General features: G+C 45.9%; 1 protein-coding gene and 1 long non-coding RNA gene across 4 annotated transcripts in view; one reads left to right on the top strand and one right to left on the bottom strand.

Annotated features, from left to right (window-relative positions):
• PALLD (palladin, cytoskeletal associated protein) overlaps positions 1-26,763 on the bottom strand; it is a 365,135-nt gene that overhangs the window by 71,138 nt on the left and 267,234 nt on the right. The gene's annotated exons all lie outside the window — the stretch shown is intronic.
• Positions 1,301-4,796, top strand: LOC113896854. The gene is made up of 2 exons (XR_003512150.1): positions 1,301-3,646; positions 4,531-4,796. It is a non-coding gene; the product is annotated as an uncharacterized LOC113896854 (long non-coding RNA).

Genomic DNA, 26,763 nt, shown 5'->3' with positions numbered 1-26,763 from the left:
GACCAACTCTCAGAAAAACGAACAGATGAACACTAACGGTTCACAGTTGCTGAACATCCAGGGGTGCCTGGCCCTTTATGCAAAATGAAAACGCCAGTCATTTCCATCTAGGTGTGCAGGCCACTGGCCGCGGTAACTGGTCCAGTAATCCCATCCCTGTCTTCACTATTAATATGGAACAATAGGGTTTCTGGGTTCACAGACCTGAGACAGGAACTCTACCATCTCTCTCTCCCTGAAATAAATGATGTTTAGATTAAACACGATGTCTGTAAGATACCCAAAAAGGACGTTTGCCTGTGATTGAACCCTCAGAGATAAAACACTCTGTTAGAGGGTGCAATGTTCTTGTTCAGACTCCCGCTGGTGCATCTCAACACACAGTCAATGCACAGATTAGAGCATCACTCACAGATGAGTCTGTAACCTACAACACATTGTAGCCATCTTTCCAGGTTATTCTCTCTTGATTTTTGCAAGGAACAGACGTAAAAACCACAGGACGTCACTGTTTAACTTTGCCTTTCAACTTTGGTGTGCTCATTCCCAGGCAAGTGGCTGTTAGGGATACTGAAATGATACCTCTTGTGTTCTGCAGGGTTTTCTCGAAGGCTGGAGTTGACATTCTGAAATGGGAGTTAGGACTTAGTGGTCTGTGCCATTTTAACTGTGGAAGTCTGGAATTTAAATTTTTTTTCATAGTAATGGGATTAATTTGATGAACTTTAAAGCTACATTTCTTAAATGTTATGATTTTACGATGTAGAAGTCCATTCTCAACACAGAATTCTTTTCTGTTAGCACAGAAAGAACATAATGGATAAGCCTCCTGTGTGCTGTGCTGTGTTTAGGCGCTCAGTCGTGACTGACTTTGCGACCCCATGGACTGTAGCCCCCCAGGCTCCTCTATCCATGGGATTCTCCAGGCAAGAATACTGGAGTGGGTTGCCATGCCCTCCTCCAGAGGTCAGCATGAGTCACCACCAAAGAATTGATGCCTTTGAACTGTGGTGCTGGAGCAGGCTCCTGAGAGTCCCTTGGACAGCAAGTAGATCAAACGAGTCAACTGTAAGGAAAATCAACCCTGAATACTCATTGAAAGGACTGATGCTGAAGCCAAAGCTTGAGTATTTTGGTCATCTAATGCAAACAGCCAACTCATTGCAAAAGTCCCTGATCCTGGGAAAAGACTGAGGACACAAGAAGGTGCCAGAGGATGTGATGGCTGGATGGCATCACCAATGCAATGGACATCGGTGTTGGGCAAACTTCAGGAGATGGCGAGGGACAGGGAGGCCTGTTGTGCTGTAGTTCATGGGGTCATAAAGAGTCAGACACAACTGGATGACTGAATAACAACCACCACCACCTCAAGTGTTTACCTGGCTTGGGAGAGTGTGTAGGATGGATTAGACCCACAGGGTTGGTGAACTGCCTGAAAACATCCATTCTGCTCCTGTCTGGAGGCAGCATGGAAGGGTGACCCAGAGATCTACCACCACTGCCAACTCAGGAGCCCAGAAACAGGGACCAGTTTCTACTTCTCCGAGGTCCACAGAACTGAGAACGGAGTTTCAGTTCTGAGTTTCAGAACTGAGAACACCGAGTTTTCAAATGCTCTCAAATTTTTAAAGTTTCTATGCGTGCAGCGGTGGAGGCATGGGTACATCTTAGCGATCACACTGGCATGTCCAGGATTTGTGACAAGTGTTATCAGTGCTGATAGGAGTGCTGCCAAGCTTGAGAAAGAACACGCCTCCCCTCGTGCACACTGAGACCCTGACCAGCAAGCTTCTCCTTAGACTTCCTCCTCACTGTCCCTGAGCTCCAGCTTAGAACTGTCTGGCGGGGAGGCAGCAGGAAAGGGTAGAGAACACCTGTATCCAGTCTCACCTGGAAGGACTGTATCTGGGAGCCTCACTGTCTCGCCTGGGGGCGGGGGAGCATCTGGCCGAGTCTCCTTTAGAGTTTCCATCTCCAGGGTCACTGGGCACACTTGGGCTCAAACACCTAAGCTTAAAATGTTCAGATTTAATCTGAGATGAAGTAATGTGCTCAGCTGTCTGTCTGGAGAGGAGTATGGGGCAGTGAAGCTAATCTTTCAAACCATTTTTTTTTTCCTTTTCATATTCTCATAAAAAGAGTAAAGTGCAGGTGTTTAAAAAGCAAAATGGCAAAAGACACCTAAAAGCAAACGGCATCCCTGAACAAACATGATCCTGTTGGAGGGGCCGACTCCCAGGTTCTCTCCAGATGCAGACACAGAGCTCTGACTGCTGGCAGGCACCACACGGCCCCTGTGTCAAACACGCTCAGAGCTGGGGCTAATGCTTTACCAAGTGGATACGGTGCCCTCTCACAGAATGTCCACTGGAAAAACTACCACAAGTCAGCACCCAGCTGTGTTTTTCTAACATGTGAAACCAAACATCTCTATTTCCCTTCCTTTTATATACATGGAGCAGTAAAAGAATGTGAGTGTATCTTCGGGTGTTTTGCTTAAAATAATATTTCAATGAAAATTACCCAAACCTTGAGATGTTCTCAGAAGATTCTTGGCCAGTGGGCTGGCGCATCCTCTGTTGGGAAGTTTTTGCTATCTATTTCCTCCCGGTGATGGATGGTGAATGAAACAGATGTTCTGATAGCAATTCAGTATAAGGGTCTATTTCCACTCACTTCTGGTGCTTTGATATTATTTTTAAAAACCTGTTCCTTTAGCTCTTGTTGAGTTTTTAAAACCTACAAGATCTTGGCTCCATGGCCCATTTCTTCAATTGCAGATATTACTTTTGCAAGGAATTCCAGATATGCTCAGCAAACAACAACAGACTAAGAAAACAGCAGAGCAGTTCTAGATTGTGACTGATTTGGGTTCCAACTATAATAGTATTTTGGGGAAAATGTTTCTGAGAGGAGAGTGCTTAAGACCAGCCTTTGTTCTATGCATGTTTAAAATGAGCACCTTTAAGAAGTCTTGGACCACTTTGAGTTTGGACTCTTTGTAATTAACTACATCATTTAAGAAACATATGTTTCTGTGTCAACTATCAAACTATTTTAATGAAAGTAAGAAATATTTAAAAACATGGATCTCCTCAAAAGGCTAAGCCCGTGCATTATCTGACCATGAACATGGACCAGTGGGGTAGAGTGAGGGCACAACTCCAAGGACAATTCATACTTTCAACATAAAAGCAGGGTAATGTGTTCCAGCGGCCAAGAGCTTTCTGGCTCTTCAGGTTGTACGTAAATTTTTATCAAGGGCAGGAGAAAGGCTGGGGGGAAATACATGGGGCTGTTTGTACTTGTGTAAAAGTGACCGGGGCCCAGTGGACATGAAATACCATGTGAGCGGGACCGTGGCTGCCAGAAGGGCTGCAGTCATGGAGGTTAGAGAAAGATGGTGAAACTGGAAACAGAAGAACAGGCTGAGCTCGCCTCCTGAGTACAGGAGGCCTTGAACCTGCAAAGGATTCCAGGCAAATCACAGAGGCAGACCAGTGGGAGCCACGGTCCCTCCTAGGCCATTGCTGTGACCTCGAACTCAGAGTTCTCATCTGTAAAATGATGGAAAGGCATTTCCCTTGGCTTGCCTTGAGAAGATAAACGAGATCCTGCCTGGGCAGCCCCACCACAGTGCTCGGTAAGTGGGTGGAAGGGACTGGTTTCTTTCTTTCTTTCTTTCTTTTTTTTACAAAATGAAGCCTAGTTTCTTTTCTTTTTTCTTTCTTTCATCTTTTTTGTTTTGTTTTTGTTTCTGATTTTTACAAAACACAATACTTAGGAACAGAGTAAAAAGTAATAATCTGATACCATGCCAGTCATTTCACACATAGTCTCCCATTTTTTCTGCTTCTTCAAGCCATGGGAGGTCTGGCTGTTACCACACGCCCCTTCATGGAGGAGTCTGAGCACAGAGAGGCCAGGTAACCTGGCCAAGGAGACAGAGCAGGCCAGGGCAGAAGGAACAGCACAAACTGTTAGCTCTAGAGCCCACACTCCAGGCCGTCTACCTCTGGAGTGAACAGTACGTGTGTGTGGAAGGTCCGTCAACAGTCAGGACTCCATGATCTCCATCAGCAAATCCTTCCTCTTTCTCGCTGAGTTGTACCGTGCACAAGAACGTCTGCTTGGCCTGCCGTGGCTCAGGCAGTTCTGAACACGTCCTGCTGCACTCAGAGAGTCTGACTCACTCCCCCCAAGTGCCCACTTCCCAGGCAGAGCAGCTGTGCCGGCTCTAGTGGAGTCTCCCCTGGATTCCACGGGGTTACTGAGAGGAATTTGCCTTTTTCTGTGATTCTGCTGAGGAAATGACGAAATACCGCAGTCAACTGGCTGGTCAGTTTAACTCCATCCTGCATGAGAAAAGCCTTCAGCTGAGTCCTAGAGACGTAGTCACTGACAGACGCGGAGGACACAGCGTGGCACTGCGCATCCGTTGCAGGGGCAGTTTACGGAGTTACAGGTGAGACTGCTCTTAAAACCGATAATGCTGTGACACAGAGTCTTGTGTTGCCTTTTGTGCAGATTCCTCCGGATGCTTGGAAGATGAGCGGACCGGCCATCATCCGGCTTTGCTCCCAGAAATACAGGATGTCAGGCAACCTGGTCGCGGAGCTGGTGCTGGTGTCGGGGACCATTGAACGCACAGGTGCAGACTGGGGCCACGTCACAGGAGGAGACGAGCCTCTTTCCCGAGCCCTGAAACGCCCCTCACCAAACCCCTCACTTCCTAAACCGGAGGGTCCGTCCAGCGCCTTGCATTAATAAACTAATCCTCTGGCTCAAATTCATGCGATTATGTTATCTGAAGTGCTTAATTATTTTCGCTTATGGAAATATGACTGGGTGCTGCAGTGAACGGTTTTCTAGCAGAGATTCCCAAGTACTAAGAAAACTGTTGGGATTATTTCATGGCACAGATCTCTGATACACAGAGAATGTTGAAACCTAGACTCTGGTATTGAAAGGGAATGAGGAGAGAAGGTGCAATATGGTGAAATCAAATACTACAATTAAATTTGCTCTAAGAATAGAAATTTAATGGACACATTTTATATTGGAAAATCCTGACTGTATATTCTAAGACACTAGAGGAAACACTGGTAACATCAGTAATTAAATGACTTATTTTATCTGATATATAGTTTATGTGTTTGATCAGTAAACAACTGACTTAATCATACTGATACTGCCTGTTAGGGCTATTAAGTGAGTTATATTATATCATCTTGATACAACAAAGTACTAGATTTCAAGAGAAAAAAAGACTTTCCTCTATGATGGCACCCCACTCCAGTACTCTTGCCTGGAAAATCCCATGGGCGGAGGAGCCTGGTAGGCTGCAGTCCATGGGGTCGCTAAGAGTCGGACACGACTGAGCGACTTCACTCTCACTTTTCACTTTCATGCATTGGAGAAGGCAATGGCAACCCACTCCAGTGTTCTTGCCTGGAGAATCCCAGGGATGGGGGACCCTGGTGGGCTGCTGTCTATGGGGTCGCACAGAGTCAGACACGACTGAAACGACTTAGCAGCAGTAGCAGCAGCATAGTAACTTCAGAAAGAGTTAACCGAATCTGAGGTAATTTGGTCACTTTATGGGATGATGTCAAGAGAGTCTTCAAAGAACTGAGTGTCCTGGCAGTGTTTTCAGACGGGCTTGTCTTTTATAACAAGCAACGAATTGTGATGAGATGTGCACATGAAGAGTTGAAAGAAAGAAGACTGTGCTGAAGGAAGCTGGAGTTTAGGGCACCTGTTTAAAACTGTGCACACTGGTATATATATATATATCATTGTGTGTGTATCATATATATATTTATATATATATATATATATAAATATATAACAGACAACCAACCAGGACCTACTCTAGAGCACAGGGAACTCTACTCAATACTCTGTAACAAACTAAATGGGAGAAGAATTTGAAAAACGATACATGTATATGTAGAACTGAATCACTCTGCTGTACACCTGAAATTAATACAACACTGTTCATCAACTATAACATAAAATAAAAATTTAAAAACATTAAAGAAGAGCCTCAGTGTTCTCATGCATAAAATGAAGATATTGATACTATTATCTCCTTTGCATTATTGATGCAAAGATTAAATGTGTGAAAGGGAACACCTTTGAGAAGCTGTAATTTTGGACAAAAGTTGACGAAGTGAGATTTGAAAGCTTTCAAGCAGGAGAAGCAGGAAGACAGCATCCACTGGGAAGACTACCGGCACCACTGCCTCCTTCAGATCAAGCCCTCTGCACTGAACAGCCTTGCTGGACACGGGTGTGTCAGTGGCGGGACCGGACACTTCCCAACCACGGCCGCCCTTGGCTCCTGAGTCCATGGGTGGCGACATGGATGCCGCCTTCCCTGTAAGCAGCTGATAGAGGGCTGGCCTCACTTTGGTGCCTTGTCCCCCTGTTGCTTGGGGAAAAGCAGCAAGAAAAAAAGAAGTGAAAGGGGGCTAGTACTCCGTTACCACCAGGCCAGCCAAGGTCAGGATGGCCACTGTCTGTCACCTTGGGCAGGGCTGGCTCATGTGCCAGTAGGTACCCTGGCTCATGTCCTCCCACCTGTGGCAGCACACAAACAAATTTTAAGTTTTACGTACTGTTTAACTCAAAAGGAAGAAAAATGAATACATATGACTGTTACCATGCTAACTACGTAATAATAAACCTAACCTGGATTCCATCTATCTTTATGCTGATGCTGTTATAAAATTCAGATTTTTTTAATGGAGGAAGAGACCTCAAAGGCAGAAGCACCTGAGGCCCATGAACGTCCCAGGTCAGCCTGGTCACTGGTGGCTGCTGCTCATCTGTGCCCGGCACACGTGTTTCATTGGCTATAAATCGCGTCTGCCCCTTTGCCTGAGAGGGCTGTACTGTGTGCAAACCCAAGGCAGTTGGTATCACACACTTTTCAATAAAGAAAACAGGTCCTGTGTTCTCAGACTCTTTATCGCCTAGGTGGGAGACAGTCGGCTGTTAACAACAGGTGCTTTGCAGTGGCTCATTCATGTGGACGTTTCTTTTATGAGTTAATTAGTCGTAACTCCCTCCTGAGCAAAATGCACATCTGGGAAAATAAAACTGCCCACTGAGAGTGAGTTACTGGTGTGTAGGTAGGGCACAACCATCCCTTAAAAGGCTTAATGAGAACCCTGATGCACTCAGAAGCTGGACGGCCAGAATGGACACCATCAAAAAAGCTACAAACAACAAATGCTGTGGAGGGTGTGGCGAGAAGGGAGCCCTCCTACACTGTTGCTGGGAATGTAAACTCATGCAGAACAGTATGAAGGTTCCTTAAAAACCTAAATACAGAGCTACTTATGTAACCCAAAAATCCCGCTCCTGGGCATATACCTGGAGAAAACCGTAATTAAGACACATGTACCCCGAAGTTCATAGCAGCCCTATTTACAGTAGCCAGGACATGGAAACAACCTAAATGTCCATCAACAGAGGAATGGATAAAGCAGATGTGGGACATTCACACAATGGAATGGTATTCAGCCTAGAAAAAAATGAAATAATACCATATGCAGCAACATGGAGAGACCTAGAGACTGTCATACTGAGTGAAAAATGTCAGACAGAAAAAGACAAATATTATATGACATCATGTATATATGAGATCTAAAAAATGGTACAAATGAAATTACTTGCAAAATAGAGCCATAAATGTGGAAAACAAACTTATGATTACCAGGAGGGAAAGGATAGGGAGGGATAAATTGGGAGATTGAGATTGATATACACACTATTATATAAAAACAGATAACAACCTACTGTATAGCACAGGTTGTTGTTTGGTTGCTCACTTGTGTCTGACTCTTTGCCACCCCCTGGACTACAGCAAACCAGGCTTTCATGTCCTTCACCATCTCCTGGAGCTGGCTCAAACTCATGTCCATTTAGTCGGCGATGCCATCCAACCACCTTGTCTTCTCCTCTTGCTTTCAGTCTTTCCCAGCATCTAGGTCTTTACTAATGGGTCAGCTCTTTGTATCAGGTGGCCAAGGTATTGGAGCTTTAGCTTCAGTGTCAGTCCTTCCAATGAATATTCAGGACTGATCTCCTTTAGGATGGACTGGTTGGATCTTCTTGCAGTCCAAGGGACTCTTAAGAGTCTTCTCCAACACCACAGTTCAAAAGCATCAGTTCTTCGGCCCTCAGCTTTCTTCACAGTCCAACTCTCAGATCCATACATGACCACTGGAAAAACCATAGCCTTGACTAGATGGACCTTAATATCTCTGCTTTTCAATATGCTGTCTAAGTTCGCCATAGCTTTTCTTCTAAGGAGCAAGCATCTTTTAATTTCATGGCTGCAGTCACCGTCTGCAGTGATTTTGAAGCCCAAGAAAATAAAATCTGTCACTATTTCCATTGTTTCCCCATCTATTTGCCATGAAGTGATGGGACCAGATGCCATGATCTTAGTTTTCTGATTGTTGAATTTTAAGGCAGCTTTTTCACTCTCCTGTTTCACTTTCATCAAGAGGCTCTTCAGTTCCTCTTTGCTTTCTGCCATAAGGATGGTGTCATCTGCATATCTGAGTTTATTGATATTTCTCCCAACAATCTTGATTCCAGCTTGTGCCTCATTTCACATAATGTACTCTGCATAGAAATTAAATACGCAGAGTGACAATATACAGCCTTGATGTACTCCTTTCCCAATTTGGAACCATGTTGTTCCATGTCCAGTGCTAACTGTTGCTTGTTGACCTGCATACAGATTTCTCAGGAGGCAGGTCAGGTGGTCTGGTATTCCCATCTCTTGAAGAATTTTCCACAGTTTGTTGTGATCTACACAGTCAAAGGATTCGGCATAGTCAATAAAGCAGAAGTAGATGTTTTTCTGGAACTCTCTTGCTTTTGTGATGATCCAATGGATGTTGGTAATTTGATCTCTGGTTCCTTTGCCTTTTCTAAATCCAGCTTGAACATCTGGAAGTTCTTGCTTCACATACTGTTAAAGCCTCACTTAGAGAATTTTGAGCATTACTTTGCTAGCATGTGAGATGAGTGCAATTGTGTGGTAGCTTGAACATTCTTTGGCATCGCGTTTCTTTGGGAATGGAATGAAAACTGACCTTTTCCAGTCTTGTGGTCACTGCTGAGTTTTCCAAATTTGCTGGCATATTGAGTGCAGCACTTTCACAGCATCATCCTTTAGGATTTGAAATAGCTCAGGTGGAATTCCATCACCTCAAGTAGTTTTGCTTGTAGTGATGCTTCCTAATGCCCACTTGACTTCACATTCTAGGATGTCTGGCTCTAGGTGAGTGATCACACCATAATGGTTATCTGGGTCATTAACATCTTTTTTTTATAGTTCTTCTGTGAATTCTTTCCACCTCTTCTTAATATCTTCTGCTCCTGTTAGGTCCATACTGTTTTTGACCTTTATTGTGCCCATCTTAGCATGAAATATTCCCTTGGTATCTCCAATTTTCTTGAAGAGATCTGCAGTCTTTCCCATTCTATTGTTTTCCTCTATTTCTTTGCACTGATCACTGAGGAAGGCTTTCTTGTCTCTCCTTACTGTTCTTTGGAACTTTGCATTCACAGGGGTGTATCTTTCCCTTTCTCCTTTGCTCCTCTTCTTTTCTCAGCTATTTGTAAGGCCTCCTCAGACAACCATTTTGCCATTTTGCATTTCTTTTTCTTGGGGATGGTATTGATCACCACTTTCTGTACAATGTTATGAACTTCCATCCATAGTTCTTCAGGCACTCTATGAGATCTAGTCCCTTTGATTTAGGTCATACCTGAATGACCTAGTGGTTTTCCCTACTTTCTTCAATTTAAGTCTGAATTTGGCAATAAGGAGTTCATGATCTGAGCCACAGTCAGCTCCTGGTCTTGTTTTTGCTGTCTGTATGGAGCTTCTCTATCTTTGGTTGCAGAGAATATAATCAATCTGACTCAGTACTGACCATCTGATGATGTCCATGTGTAGAGTTGTCTCTTGTGTTTTTGGAAGAGGGTGTTTGCTATGACCAGTACATTCTCTTGGCAAAACTCTGTTAGCCTTTACCCTGCTGCATTTTGTATTCCAAGGCCAAACTTGCCTATTACTCTAGGTATCTAAGAGCCATGCTGTGTTGGGCCACCCGAGATGGGCGGGTCATGGTGGAGAGTTCTGACAAAGCATAGTCCACTGAAGAAGGGAATGGCAAATCACTTCAGCATTCTTGCCTTGAGAACCCGATGAACAGTAGGAAAAGGCAAAAAGATATGACACTGAAAGATGAACTCTCTAGGTCAGTAGGTACCCAATATGCTACTGGAGAAGAGTGGAGAAATAGCTCCAGAAGGAATGAAGAGCCTGAGCCAAAGCAGAAACAATCCAGCTGTGGATGTGTCTGGTGGTGAAAGTAAACTCTGATGCTGTAAAGAACAATACTGCATAGGAACCTGGAATGTTAGGTCCATGAATCAAGGCAAATTGGAAGTGGTCAAACAGGAGATGGCAAGAGTGAACATTGACATTTTAGGAATCAGTGAACTAAAATGGACTGGAATGGGTGAATTTAACTCAGATGACCATTATATCTACTACTGTGGGCAAGAATCCCTTAGAAGAAATGGAGGAGCCATCATGGTCAACAAAAGAATTGGAAATGCAGTACTTGGATGCAATCTCAAAAGTGACAGAATGACCTCAGTTCATTTCTAAGGCAAACTATTCAATATCACAGTAATCCAAGTGTATGCCCCAACCACTAATGCTAAGGAAGCTGAAGTTGAATGATTTTATGAAGACTTACAAGACCTTCTAGAACTAACACCCAAAAAAGATGTCCTTTTCATCATAGGGGACTGGAATGCACAAGTAGAAAGTCAAGAGATAGAACAGGTAACTCTTAATACTGTGTAATAACCTATATGAGAAAAGAATCTAATAATGAGTAGATATATGCATATGGAAAATTCATTTTCCTGTACAGCAGAAACTAACATTATAAACCAACTATACTTTATTGACTATGCCAAAGCCTTTGACTGTGTGGATCACAATAAACTGTGGAAAATTCTGAAAGAGATGGGAATACCAGACCACCTGACCTGCCTCTTGAGAAACCTATATGCAGGTCAAGAAGCAACAGTTAGAACTGGACATGGAACAACAGACTGGTTCCAAACAGGAAAAGGAGTACATCAAGGCTGTATATTGTCACCCTGCTTATTTAACGTATATGCAGAGTACATCATGAGAAATGCTGGGCTGGAAGAAGCACAAGCTGGAATCAAGATTGCCAGGAGAAATATCAATAACCTCAGATATGCAGATGACACCACACGTATGGCAGAAAGTGAAGAGGAACTTAAAAGCCTCTTGATGAAAGTGAAAGTGGAGAGTGAAAAAGTTGGCTTAAAGCTCAACATTCAGAAAATTAAGATCATGGCATCTGGTCCCATCACTTCATGGGAAATAGATGGGGAAACAGTGGAAACAGTGTCGGACTTTATTTTTGGGGGGCTCCAAAATCACTGTATATGGTGATTGCAGCCATGAAATTAAAAGACACTTACTCCTTAGAAGGAAAGTTATGACCAACCTAGATAGCATATTGAAAAGCAGAGACATTACTTTGCCAACAAATGTCCATCTAGTCAAGGCTATGGTTTTTCCAGTGGTCATGTATGGATGTGAGAGTTGGACTGTGAAGAAAGCTGAGCACCGAAGAATTGATACTTTTGAACTGTGGTGTCAGAGAAGACTCTTGAGAGTTCCCTGGACTGCAAGGAGATCCAACCAGTCCATCCTAAAGGAGATCAGTCCTGGGTGTTCATTGAAAGGACTGATGCTGAGGCTGAAAAATACTTTGGCTACCTGATGCGAAGAGTTGACTCATTGGAAATGACTCTGATGCTGGGAGGGATTGGGGGCAGGAGGAGAAGGGGACGACAGAGGATGAGATGGTTGGATGGCATTACCGACTCAATGGACATGAGTTTGAGTGAACTCTGGGAGTTGGTGATGGACAGGGAGGCCTGGTGTGATGCAATTCATGGGGTTGCAGAGTCGGACATGACTGAGCGACTGAACTGAACTGAACTGATACAATAAAAATCAAAAAGACAAACAAACAAAAAAGCGGGACCTCCTCCTGCCACGTCTGGAGAATGCGGGAGGGCCAGGGTGAGGGCCACACAGGAGGGCTTCTCCTGACCTGTCTGCAGCTCCCAGTCTCCATTCAGACACCACGCCTTCCAGACTCCCTACCCATCCTGGGTCAGGGGTCCACCTCATGTACAGAATCTTCTGCTTGTCATTTTTCAAATCCCGAAAGAGTCCCTTTTCAGTTCCAACTTGTTCATGGTGATAAGAGAGCACTGTGGCTACCCCCAAACACCTCTATTTGGTAAAAAAATGCCAAGTTTGGTTCATCGTAATCAGATACCTATTCAGACTTTATTTTTCAGCCTGAGTTATTTTATCTTTTCTAGCTTTATTGAAGTATAATTGATGAATAGAAATTGTACATGCTTAAAGGGTACAATGTGATGTAAATTTACTTTGTATAATGATGATCAAGCTAATTAATATGCCCATCACCTGAGTATATAACCCATATAACCCAAACCATTTGTGTGTCTGTGTGTGTGTGTGTCTGTGTGTGTGTGAACACTGAGGATGTGCTCTCTGAGCAAAATTCCTCTTACACCATGCTTAAATATAATCAATAATGGAAGACCTCATCTAGGCCTGCATCCTCTTGGAAACGAGGTCTTTAGGTCAAAGTCCCTTAATTGCACAGTCTCCTTGACTGGGCTAGATGGCCTGATCCTTACGGCTGTCTCCAGCACAACGACTGTGGGACTAGGCCCCGGGTCAACCCACTCTGGCCCGGGGGTAGGACTTCCACAGCACCTCTTCCAGCTGGTGCTGAGGTGTTACATGAGGTGCTACACTTCTCAGTAAAAGTCCACTGGCCTTATCTTTATCTTATCCTCTAAATTGCATATTTGTTTATATTTTTAATCTATGCAATAACATAATGCATTTATGTATTTTACACATACACATATATGTATGTACACATAGAGAGAGCTCAGAGATACTGTGTGTTCAGTTCTAGACCTCAGTGATAAAGTGAATAGGGCAATAAAGTAAGTCCCATGAACTTTTTGGTTTCCCAGTACATGTAACAGTGGTGTTTACATGGTAGAACAGTCTATCAAGTGTGCAATAGCATTGTATCTGGAAAAAAAATGTTCATACCTTAATTTAAAAATACATCATTGCTAAAAAATGCTAACATCTGAGAAGCAGGTGCCACAAGCCTTCAATTTATAAAAAGCAACACTCTATGAAGCATAACACAAGATCTGACTGCCTACACAAGATATTTTACTAAAGGGGATACATGGGGACCTCCGTGGGGGTCAACTGATTAAAAATCCACCTTCCAATGCTGGGGACTTGGTTCCGTTCCTGGCTGGAGAACTGAGGTCCCACATGCTGTGGGGCAGCCAAGCCCACGAGCCACAGCTCAAGAAACCTGTGTGCCAGAATGGAGACCCAGCACAGCCAAAAAAGAAAGAGATAAAATGGAAATAGAGGGCATACATGACCCCCAACTTTGCATCCCATGGCTTTAAGGTATAAAGAAACACATAAGCAGCGCAATTTGCCAGGTGAAGTGTGGCAGAGGGTCAGCCTTGGGACACCACCTCTGGGGTCAGCTTCAGTATGACCTGGCTCAAAGACACAGAGCTTCAAACTTGCAAATTTCCTTGAGATGAGGTAGTGGGGTCCACTTTCCACTAGTTTGGGGAGGGAGATGGAACAAGTGCAGGTAATTCCTTCCAACTGTTCTGCTTTACAGGAGGTTCCTTAACTACCCCAGACAGCTGAAGGCCTGAGGGAGCCAGGAGCCTGCCCAGCCTGCACGTTACCGGAGTCTTACGGGTACAGCCCTGGATCTGCTGTTAGGAACCTGGATGTTGTAGATAAGTGGAGAGGCCGACCTGCCAAATCTTTGTTCCTACTGATGTGGAAGGACCCAGAACCCACAAAAACACAGAGACATTAAATCAGTCCACAATGTTCGCTGAGATCCTCGCTCCGCAAAGCACAGCACTGTCAGACTCCTTACTGACAACATGTATTTCAACATGTGTGTGTCTGTCTTCCACATTTGTATTGACCCAGGTAATTTTTGGAGCTGTTTCTGTATTTATCATCCTCCTATTCAAACTGAGAAATTACCACTTGGATACCTGGCTTCTTGAAGCCAGCGTTTTATTCTCTCAGTTGAAGTGGAACTTCTTTCTCATATCTCCAGACATTTTTAAGAGAAATGCCATCTACCTGGGACTTGCAAGCATGCCCTCCAAAGCTTTTATTCACACCTACTGAGGTAATGCAGGTTCACACCCAGGAGTTCAAGCTCCTGGGTGTGAACCCAATGTTTTCCCTTGTAGGCGTGTTTCTGGGCAGGTGATATAACCTCTCTGAGCCTGTCTCTCCCCCCCGAGAAATGGGCACAGCAGTGCTGCCCCACCATGCAGTGTGTTGAGGACCCAGGGAGATGCCCTGTCGGCAGGCCCAGCACGCAGGGCATGGCTGTCCACACAGTCAGCAACTCTCACGGTCACTGAGAAACACAGCCACACAGGAGCTTATGTTCCATGTGAGCAACTGGACGAAGCAACTGTTACGGTGTCACCTCTGCTGAGTCCGGAACACGGGTTACTGATGGCCAGCTGTTTAAGTCACCACAGCCAGGGGAAGGTGGGAAGGGGCAGCCAGTGGAACCATGATGGCAAAACACCCTCTAGAGACTCAGAGACACCGTTCAAGCCAGCAGCGACTCCTCCATGAACTCAAGTGACATCGCCCATGATTCATGTCAACGCCTGTGTCTGTGTGTTCACACCTGCATGAGACAGGGCTGGACGAGATTACATCTAACGGCTGTAATTATTGAATAGTTACTGTAAGTCATCACAGGAATTTCCATGAAGGTAGGCTGATTTCTTTGCTTCCCTGCATTTTGATACCTGTAAAGGATCTGTGCATTGTCCTATGTCTCCACTAGCTTCGCCCTGTAAATAGAAGAATTCAAACGAGCAACTGATGCAAAGTGCTTTCTCATCACCCAGAGTCCCTAGAATCCCTCTCAGTAGCAGAGGGACCGTGGCGGCTGAAGCACTGTGGAAAGGCTGGATGTACTGCTCTGGCTGCAAGCAGAGCTTTGCTGCCAGAGGCGGTCAGCGCTTTGAGACCGTCCCGCATGGGCACCCCGTATCTTCTCCCCTTGAAACTGGGGGGCTGCTCGTGAGGCCGAGGAGCCCTGCATGAAAATCCAGCCCTGGTCACCCCATGTTGACCAGATCAAGGGACGTGGGCCAGGTCTCTCTGCAGTTATATCTCCCTTGCTTTACTCTCAGAAAACTACAAGGAGCTTTTTTGGGTGGGGGGAACAAATAATTGACATATCATTCCTAAGTAGAAATCACAGTTCTTGACAACACAAAAGCTGGTAAAAAGATCATTAGGGACAAAAAGAGAACACTGTGAGTTTATCTGCTATTCAGATAAACACTGAAATCGCAGTTCTTTCTTACCCTGGAAACTGTCTCTTAGGGTGCTTTGCTTTTAAATTTAAAAGGTGTTTATTATGAAAACGTACCGTAAAGGCAAGAAAAAATGAATCCATATTCGTAATGCATTAACACTGACACGTTCTCCATGTTCCTTCCCTGTTTCCTAGCTTCAAAGCATAGCTGTACAGTGTGTCATCACATAAGCTTTTCCGCTTCATTACACTGCTTCTCACAAGTGCACTTGCTGTCCCTGTCTGAATCACAGTTGGTTTTAGTGGCTGCATACTATTCTAGTCACTGAGACGAGAGAATTAACATTCTGTACTTTTTGACTCTAGGTTTTTTTTTTTTTTTCCCTTTCTTCTGAGATTGTAAAAATGCAGGAGATATTTTCAGGCTTATAAACTCATTCCTCTTTTGAATTATTTCCTCAGGGAAAACACTGAAAAGTGTGACTGTGAGAGCAAACACTGTTGGTGTAACTGTTGACATTTATCGCTACATAGCTTTTTTTACAAAAATTCACTTCTTCGTTAGTGATGGCAAGCATGATCTCATAAGACTACCTCTTGTTCCTGTGTGTGGGTTTGGACGTGTCCCTGAGCGCGCCCTGATGTAGGGGTCAGTCTCAGAGGCTGTGGGGTTCCTGCCCTTGGCCTTTGGCCACCTTCCTGCCCAAACCCCTCTTTTCCACGAGGCAGTGTTTTAGAAGTTTCAGAACCTAGAGTGGGCTTTCGGTTGTGTATTTGGGGTGAGCAGAAAGGGGGTTCATTTCCCTGCCTACCTTCAAGTTATCAACAGTTCAAATTATTGCGGATTTAAAAAATTCTGATCCAGGGTCAACATCCTGTATCTATTCCTAGCTTTGAATACAAACACATTGATTGCTCAGGAAAGAGAAATCACCACCTCTCCATGCTGGTTTTGTGCCATGAGGCATTTCTCACTGTGTTTAGGGCAGAAATTCCTCTTCTAAGCCTCCCCTCCTCCTACAGAAAAGTGCTGAAGTGAAGTCAGTACTGCTGAGCAGCTAAGGTCGTCTAGCACTTGCAGAGCCTGGGAGACGTGGCTGAGAAGGGCGAACGAGGCACTGGTGGTTTCTCTGCATCATCGCCCCCTCTGACATCTTCACTAATGACCAGCACGTTTGGGTCAGATGGTGTGTCTCCAGGGCGTTTCCCCAGTTTGTGAGAAGGTTCACTCTTTCTCAAAGGACACAATTCCACGTTCAGAGCATGTCTGAGACTGGGAGTCAAGGTATCTCTGTGACTTCTGGGAAACTTTCACCATTTTCAGCTAAAACTTTCATAAATTAGACATAAAAGGAGTGCCGCGCTGCTTCTGAGGTATAGCTTGTGCTTTCTCATGTTGAACAAGAGAAGCTTGTTATGTCAGCTGCTCTGAGCATTTCTAAACATCTCTCAGATGCTGGTCTACCAGACGGCAGAGACATAATGCGCATTTCTCACCGCTGCTTAAAGACCAGAGATCCTGCTTGCCCTCTGTATTTAGTGTGAGCAAGTGAAACCAGACTCCTTTGACATTTTTCTTGGCTCATTTTCACTCTCCCAGATCGCCTAGAACCTCCACTGGCTTCTATCCTGAAATCCTGCAGCGCCAATTTCCTTATTTGGTTGCTGGAGCTGCTCTTTGCCTGGGTCAAACATTCTGCTAAGCTTGCAGCCTCCTTGCAACCCCCGGCCCCGCCCACTGCACCCCCCCTACACACACACACACACACACACACACACACGCGCACTCACGTCACTGACTCAGCCTCCCCTGCCTTCGTGCGCCAACCACACAGCGCTTATGCCCATTTAAGGAGTGCCTGTGGAAACTGTAAGGGGCAGAGAGCTTTCAGCTGTCTGCAAACTCTGCCCTGTTGCACACACTCCGAGTCACCGCAGAGCCTGTGTTTTACATGCATGCCCCCCTCATGGGGCAGGGCACGCATCTCAGGAGTGCAAAGGAGCTCGAAAAAATGAGGGCGCCTCATTGCGGTTCCGTGGTTCCTCAGAGTTCTGGCTCCTCTCCTCCTGTGGCTAGGGGTAGAGAGGTCTGGCTTTGTTTTCCACTGTCCCTAACCCGGGAAGACCGCTGGACACCCCATGTCAGGTCTGAAGGGATGGGCCACCAGGCCCAGCTGGACATACCGCAGGCCCGCCCCACAGGGTCCAGTCCCCCACCCGTCTGCTCTGCTTACGGGGCTGCAAACAGCCAGCTCCTCTGGGGCAGAGCATACTTTCTGATCCCTGAGCTCAGACCTGTGGGGAGGGCACAGCTCTGTGCATCTTCTAGTGAAGAAAGAATCTGCCAGCCCATCCTATAAAACACAGCCGTGCTCCTTCCCATGCAAACAGGGAGAAATTCCTTGGGCAAACACACGGCCTTTCGGCTCCTAGAACAAAACGGATGGTGGTATTTATTATGTCAAACAAACACATCATCCACACTGCAAAAGGAAACTTGGAAAAATCAGCTGAACAAAGCAGTTTTCAAGGTTCTGATCCTTTTGCAACTGGCTCTGTCTAACTCGACCGAGAGACAAAGACCGAGCAATTTTCCCAGATGGAGGCGCTGGGGTGATTCAAGGTCCACAGCCTATTCCCAAGATTTGCTGGGCAAAGCAATCAGAGCCATTCCCAAAGGTAAGTAATATAAACATACAGGATATCCTGTCACTTCACATCATGGCTCATTTAGCACTGAAAGTAGTCTGTGCTTCCCCTAGTCCACTGTGCTAATAGCTGAAGCCCTGTTTCTGCCAGGCACTGGACCGGACGCTGCCACCAGCCTTCACGGCGGCCACGTGGTCATCACAGGAGAAGGCCATGCCTCACAGCAGCACGGTTCTCCTGCGCCCTCATCGCTCGGTCCAGTCTGCTTACTGTGCTCACCACAGTGACCAGTGTGGGAACAGCACGCAGCTGAACAGAACTCCCCAAGTATGGGACCCTCCGCTGTGTAGAGCCGTCTCCGACTAGGGGACAGGCAGGATATAGATTGTAAATACACTTCCTATCAGCCCCGCTGGCTGTGCCCTCAGGGACTCATGTGCCTTGTACTAGGCTGGTGAGTTCAAACTTGTCCAGGGCTTAGAGACAAGGAAGCTGTGACACTGTTATACTTAATTCCATCATAGAAGCACCACACAGGACTTTCCTGGTGGTGCAGTGGGTGCGAATCTGCCTGCCAGTGCAGAGGACATGGGTTCGAGCCCTGATCCAGGAGGATATCACATGCTGCAGAGCAACTAAGCCTGCATGCTGCAGCTACTGAAGCCCGCGCGCCTAGAGCCTGCGCTCTGCCACGAGAGCTCATCGCGACGAGAAGCCCTCGCATCGCAACTAAAGAGAAGACCCTGCTTGCTGCAATTAGAGGAGAGGCCACACAGAAACACAGACCCAGCACAGCCAAAACTAGATAAGTAAATAAAAATGAAATAACATGTAGTGATTTCACTAAAAAGAAAGAAACCCCACAAGGCTACTAAAAGAAAATGGTACAGTATGCCTGCAATGGTGAAGCAGTCACAAGCATGCTTCTCAGAGAAAGAACTCTGAAAGCCTGCTTCTGAGTTTTTAAAATGAATGTTTACATTCATACATCCATCCTGGTGTTGCTGAGAAGAAATTCGGTATCAGCCACTTTAAGATTTAAAACATTCATTGTTTGACAGGAGGCAAGTTTTAAATGAGAACATTATAACATGATTTGGGAAACACCATCAAGGTCTGCTTTCAGGTCAGCGTTCTGGGGAGCCTCGTGAGGAAATACGGACATCAAGAAGTGAGCCCAATATTGCATGACATCCCTTATATGCAGAATCCGAACAAAAATGATACAAATGAACTTACAAAACAGACACAGGCTTCATGGACTTAGAGAAGCAACTTGTGGTTACTGGGGCTGGGATGAGGGTGGGGAGGAGGGAGGGGAGGAGGTATAGTTAGGGAGTTTGGGATGGACATGGACACACTGCTGTATTTAAAATAGATTATCAACAAGGACCTACTGTATAGCACAGGTAATTCTGCTCAGTACTCTGTAATAACCTAAATGGGGAAAGAATTTGAAAAAAAAATAGACATATGTATGTGAATAATTGAATTGCTTTGTTGTACACCCGAAACTAACACAGCACTGTTACTCAACCACGTGTTCTGTGCTGAACTCTGTCATATTTGACTCTGTGCGACCCCATGGATTGTAGCCCCCCAGGCTTTTCTGTCCATGAGATTCTCAAGGCAAGATACTGGAGTGAGTTGCCATTTCCTCCTCCAGGGGATCTTCCCAACCTAGGGATTGAACCTGCATCTCTTGCATCTCCTGTTTGGCAGGCGGATTCTTTACCATTGCGCCATCTGGGAAGCCCCAGCTGACCATATTCCAATATAAGATAAAAAGTTAAAAAATGAAAAAAAAAAAAGAAAAGAAACTAGCCCATGACTGGGCTTCCAAACCTGTCTTTGTGCCAGTTCTGCTGCAAAGCAGCTGTGTCAGTTTGGAGTAAATCCCTTCATCCCTGTGACCCCCACTTTCTGAATCTCTGACACGTCGGCACCGTTTCCAACCAGAATTCCTAGTGTGGTGAGAGCTCTAGACTGCCAAGCCCAGCAGAAACGCTGTGTTTGCTCAGGACAGACCTTACAGGCGATTGCATAATTGACTTCCACCCTATTGCCCCCACAAACGTGGTAAAGTGGAGGAATTTGAAGTATGAGTGCTCAGGGAAAAAACCCAGAACAATTAGATTAAAATAATTTGAAATAATTTCCTGGAACCCAAACTGCTAAACTCTCAGAAGGAGAAAGGTGATTATCCTTACGGTTTTGACCTGTGGGTCCCAAATTCAGCCAGAAATTTAGGTTGAGTTACAGCAGCCTTTCTCTAAGTGAGTTTGGGATCATGAACTTTGTGAGGCTGGTCTGCAACTTAACACTGAAGGCAGAACCCATTACCGGCAGATTTTAAGTACATCTTTGGGTTGTTGCTTCATTGCTCACTTTCCCCCTCTGGATCTGGTCCTTTCTAGGCTGCGTCCCTGATCCTCCTGACCCCTCACATCACAGCAGGACGGACAGTCTTGAGGGATGCTGTGGGACCCCTGAGGAGGCACGGCTCAGAGACAGGAAGAAAAGGGCTGGGTACAGGGTACCTGATCCCAGCAACAGTTACTGGGAGTCAAGAGGCAGTCTGAGCCAGTAGGGAAGCCCATAATCAGGTCCACCAGTTGTGATAAACCTGACTGTGCTTTGGTTTCCTCATTCTAAGCAGACAGCAGCCACTTTGCTCTGAGGCATGGGAGGGTTCTCAAGATGCTTTTATTCTTATTTATCCTTAGAAGCAGCCCTGATCCTAGCCAAGTGCTAGAGGCATGACATTGTAAGACAGGCACTGACTTGGAAGGGAGAAGACCATTAGCTTCTGTGAGTCCAGTTAAATCCATAATATTTTCATATTGTCCTTTTCCACTGGCTTAAATCTTTACTTGCAATTATATGTTCCTTTGAGGAAAAAAATGGGCATTGTTTGTACCTTCAAATATGAGGCAGGAAATAGATTCCAATTTCTTCTTTTTTTTAATGATCATCTTTCTCAAAAGAAACCACATCACAGTAAGCACTGCAGGGGCAACATGCTTCTGCAGCAGCATTCCAGTCCTTGGGGTGGATCCTCCTGCCAGGCCCGCATTCTTTCCACAGTCTGGCAGCCTGGCTGCTGGGGGCCATGGGGGGAGGGCTGGGAGCCGGGCTTTTCAGGCTCACTCTCATCCTCAGAGGTACAAGCTGGATTTAGAAAAGGCAGAGGAACCAGAGATCAAACTGCCAACATCCGTTGGATCATAGAAAAGAGAATTCCAGAAAAAACATCTACTTCTGCTTCATTGACTATGCTAAAGCCTTTGACTGTGTGGATCACATAAACTGTGGAAATTTCTTAGAGATGCGAATACTAGACCACCTGACCTGCCTCCTGCAAAACCTGTTTGCAGTTTAAGAAGCCACAGTTAGAACTGGACATGGACAACAGACATGAACAATGGACTGGTTCAAAATTGGGAAAGGAGTACATCAAGACTGTGTATTGTCATCCTGCTGATTTAACTTACACACAGCGTACATCATGCCAAACGCTGGGCTGGATGAAGCACAAGCTGGAATCAAGAGTGCCAGGAGAAATATCAATAACCTCAGATACATAGATGATACCACCCTTAAGGCAGAAAGTGAAGAGGAACTAAAGAGCCTCTTGATGAAGGTAAAAGAGGAGAGTGAAAAAGCTGGCTTAAAAAAAGTTGGCTTAAAACTCAACATTCAAAAAACAAAGATCATGGCATCCAGTCCCATCATTTCATGGCAAATAGAAGGGGAACCAATGGAAACAGTGACAAGCTTTATTTTCTTGGGCTCCAGAATCACTGTGGATGGTGACTGCAGCCATGAAATCAAAAGATGCTTGTTCCTTGGAAGAAAAACTATGACAAACCTAGACAGCATATTAAAAAGCAGAGACATCACTTTGCTGACAAAGGTTTGTCTAGTCAAAGCTATGACTTTTCCAGTAGTCATGTTGGATGTGAGAGCTGGACAATATAAAGAAGGCTGAGCATCAAAGAACTGATACTTTCAAACTGTGGTGCTAGAGAAGACTCTTGAAAGTCCACTGGACTGTAAGGAGATGATACAAGTCAATCCTAAAGGAAATCAATCGTGAATATTCATTGGAAGGACTGATGCTGAAGATGAAGCTGCAATACTTTGGTCACCTGATGCAAAGAGCTGACTCATTGGAAAAGACCCTGATGCTGGAAAAGATTGACAGCAGGAGGAGAAGGGGACAACAGAGGATAAGGTAGTTTGATGGCATCACCAACATAATGGACATGAGTTTGCTCTGAGCAAACTCCAGAGGGACAGGGAAGCCTGGCATGCTGCAGTTTATGGGGTCGCAAAGAGTCAGACACAGCTTAGCGACTAAACAACGACAATATAAATGATGCCATATAGAATTTGTTTGTCGCTGTCTTACTTCAGTTAGTATGATAATATCTAGTTGCATCTGTGTTGCTGCAAATGGTACTATTTCATTCTTATTTTTGGCTGAGTAACATTCCATTGTATACATACACCACATCTCTATCCATTCATTTGTTGATGGATACCTAGGTTGCTTCCATGTCTTGGCTACTGTGAATGGTGCTGCCATGAACACTGGGGTGCACGTATTTTTTAAATTATAATTTTCTCTGGATATATGCCCAGGAGAGGGATTGCTAGATCATACGGCAACTCTGTTTTTAGTGTTTTGAGGAAGCAAACCTGTTTCAAACACTCACTCATTAAAAATACTTCCTCATCTATTGGCGACAAAAGAGGACAGAGGTGTCTAGCCTTCCCTCCGGCCAGAGGCATGATAGCGCCACGAGACAGACGGGGGCTGCAGCCTCAGGGGAGGGGTCCCTGTGGAAGTCCCGTGGTGCCAGGAGCCAGGGAGACGAGGCAGGAGACCCAGAGGCCCCCACGGCGCCTGCTGGGTGCTTGTGTGACTTCCCACACAGGCTGGACCACGAATCCGGGCATGGCTGTCCCCTTCAACGCTCTTCCTTTTTTGGGAGGTGGGGGTAGGGGAAAAGTTGGCTCCTCACAAGGGCCACTGCAGTAATGGTTGCAGCCCTCTCCCGTCCTCCCCTAGCCCCTGGTGTCTCCCTGTCTCTCCACACCTCCGCGTTTTGGGGTTTCTGTCATCTGACACATGGTCAGCTGGGGGTCTCTCAGCCCAGCATGTGTTCAGCATCGTGCTCTTCCCGGCTTGTCCTGGGCCCAACCCCAACGCCAAGCTTGTCTGTCCTGAACTTTCAGCCCCAAGTCTGCTCCTCGTCAGCAGGCTCCTGACAATCATCTCCTGTCCTCCCAGGAACCTTCCTCTGTCATTGAGGCCATTTCCCCTCTCCTCCCTGACAAGCAGGGCTCTGTCCTCCCTGCCTCCGCATCCTCCTCTTCCACTCCCTCTCACCCTTCATGGCCTTGCTTTCCCCTGGGCGCTGTACCCACATCGGGCCTCAGAGGCCTTCTGGGTCACCAGGGCACCACACTGCCAAGCCTCTTGCTAACACTGCCCAGTCCTCAAGCCCGTGGGCCCAGCCCCGGCCTCCCTGGAGGTCGACCTCCGCCATCGGCCGTGACGGCTCTTCCGGCTTCTGCCTGGCTTTCCTGGCCACTCCCGCCTGCTTGTGTCCGTGAGCCCCCTCGTTCTGTGTCCGACTCTGACCTCTAGGGACTTCTCAAGTGCCTGCCTCCTCTCTAACAGGCTCCCCCTGGGCTATTTCTCACACCTCTCGTGTGTGGGACGCTATTGGAATATGTCTTTAAGCTCAACCTCTCCTCAGTTTCAGAAATTTCCTTCCAGTCCCCTCTACAACACACCCACGGGCACCTGAGCACAGGCCCAGAGGAGACGTTATCCTTCCCCAGGCTCCACTCCCATCGCCCTGGTTCAGATTCCCATCACCTGCCACTTGTACTGTTACAGTCCCCTCCTACCTCTTCCTCCAGTACACCTTCTGCAGAGTGGGTTTCCTAAAACACAAAGCTTATTTTAGAACTTTTGTTTCAGGTAAGAGGGCTGGCCAGATATTTCAATCCATCACTGCAAAAAATTTAGAAATGTTTTATGAAACATAAATCTCATCTAACACACTGAAGTGCTCTCAGGAAGTAAGGATCCCTGTGGGTGGAGCACAGAGTGGAAAGCAGAGCTCTGAAACCTCACTCACCCTGAGGGAACTTTCCAGAAGCTAGAGAATGGGCCTCAGTGATCATGGCCTCATAAAAACCTCAGACAGAAGAGACTCCAGGCTGGCTTCAGGTGCGGAGTTTCATAATCATAGCGCCCTCCCTGGAGAGCGGAGACCCCTCCCTCAGAGGCCCGCAGGGTCAGCGTGGACCAGCCACCAGGACTGTCCACCCAGGAGTGTGGCCAGAACCTGGCAAAGGACGTTGCCTCATTTCAGGAGAGCAGGGGGAAAAAGTCCAGAGAAGGTGAAACCACAAGAGACCCTTTGTCTAGACTTACAACCTAGACTACCGTCATGAAAACGACCCCCAGCCGTTTTCTGGTCTGAAACAGTCCCAGGCTGGCAGTTTCTTTAGATGGCTAGCAGAGCAGGCCCTCCCTGCAAGGACTTCTCACAGACAACCTTCCAAGGAATACCAGTGGCTTATAGTAACAGTAACGACAAGAGTAAGTAGATAAAATCACAAAGGACGCGTGGAAACGCGGTATCCTCAGCAAGAACCAGGAGGAAGAACAAACAGACCCGCAGATGCTTCCAATACTGGGTGGAAGTATTAGATACAGGGTGTACAAATGTAATACCATGTTTAGAGAAACAAAACACGTTTTAAACATTTCCCTTGTTCAAAGCCCTGAGTTGCTTCCCACTGCGAAGGCTGGAAACGCTCGGCCTGCCTATGATCTTCACAGTCAGCTCATCAGGACGCGTGTCCTCCCACACACACACTCAGCTTGTCACCAGCTCAAAGCAACACTCCTCACCAAGCCCTCTCAGATCTGCCCAGAAGGAGCTGGGGTATTCTCTCTCACGCTCCCACGGATGCACCGCAGTAGAGACCAGCATGTCACATTACAGAAGGGTCAGTTTTCCTCAATGGACAGCAGGCTCTTGTGAATCTAAAGCTTGTCTTTTTTTTTTTTTTTTTAATCTCTTTGATTAAATTAAAAAATCTCTGATTAAAAAAGAATCTCTGAAAGTGTCATGTACCTGTTCTGGTACTTTCTACACAATTGAAATCAACAAGGTTTGCTGAATCTTGTTCAATACAAAGTCACTCACCATGTTGAACAGTCTCCGAGGCGCTCAGATTCGTGCAGCACAAAAGCAACATTTTGTATTCGAGTTTCTCACTGGTTCCAAAATCTCACTATGAAGCCATCAGTTTCCTCACTGCTCCCTGTAAAGTCCATGCTCATTTTTTACCTTCACACTTTGGTTCATTTGCTTTCCCCACCTCGAAGCTCTTCCCCTCCCTCTGCTCCTGGAAACACTGTCTTCCTCACTTTGTTTTGGGCTCACGTCCTGCACTGCGCAGTGAAGTGCTGAGGGTGGTACCTGACTGTGCAACTCGAGCCCTAGGCCCTCATGCAGCTCAGGGGCTTGTTCATCACTCAATGTGCACATATGAGAGAGTGAGTGAGGCTGAAGCAGCCTCTACAGGGCACAGTGTGGAGGTTCTGCAGAGCTAAACAGCTGCCATCTAACACAGCAGTCCCACTCCTGGACATATGCCCAGAGAAAACTCGAATTCAAAAAGATGCATGCACTTCAGTGTTCACAGGAGACATGGAGACAACTCTCTGTCCTTCAGCAGAGGAATGGATAAAGAAGATGTGTTACACATATACAACACAGTATTCAGTTCAGTTCAGTCGCTCAGTTGTGTCCAACTCTTTGCGACCCCATGAATCGCAGCACGCCAGGCCTCCCTGTCCATCACCAACCCCCAGAGTCCACCCAAACCCATGTCCATTGAGTCGGTGATGCCATCCAGCCATCTCATCTTCTGTCGTCCCCTTCTCCTCCTGCCTCCAATCCCTCCCAGCATCAGGGTCTTTTCCAATGAGTATGAGGTGGCCAAAGTATTGGAGTTTCAGCCTCAGCATCAGTCCTTTCAATGAACACCCAGGACTGGTCTCCTTTAGGATGGACTGGTTGGATCTCCTTGCAGTCCAAGGGACTCTCAAGAGTCTTCTCCAACACCACAGTTCAAAAGCATCAATTCTTCGGTGCTCAGCTTTCTTCACAGTCCAACTCTCAGATCCATACATGACCACTGGAAAAACCATAGCCTTGACTAGACGGACCTTTGCTGGCAAAGTAATATCTCTGCTCTTGAATATGCTATCTAGGTTGGTCATAACTTTCCTTCCAAGGAGTAAGTGTCTTTTGATTTCATGGCTGCAAATGGCATTATTTCATTCTTTTTATGGCTGAGTACAAAAAGAATGAAATAATGCCATTTGCTGCCACATGGATGAATCTAGAAATTATCATATTAATGTGAGAGAGCAAAAAATAGATGACATCACCTATATGTGGAATCTAAAAAAGTGATATAAATGAACCTGCCTATGAAACAGAAACAAACT

This window comes from Bos indicus x Bos taurus, chromosome 8 (genome assembly GCF_003369695.1).
Source record: "Bos indicus x Bos taurus breed Angus x Brahman F1 hybrid chromosome 8, Bos_hybrid_MaternalHap_v2.0, whole genome shotgun sequence".
Lineage (NCBI taxonomy): Eukaryota > Metazoa > Chordata > Mammalia > Artiodactyla > Bovidae > Bos > Bos indicus x Bos taurus.
This window is presented reverse-complemented; position numbering and strand designations above follow the sequence as displayed.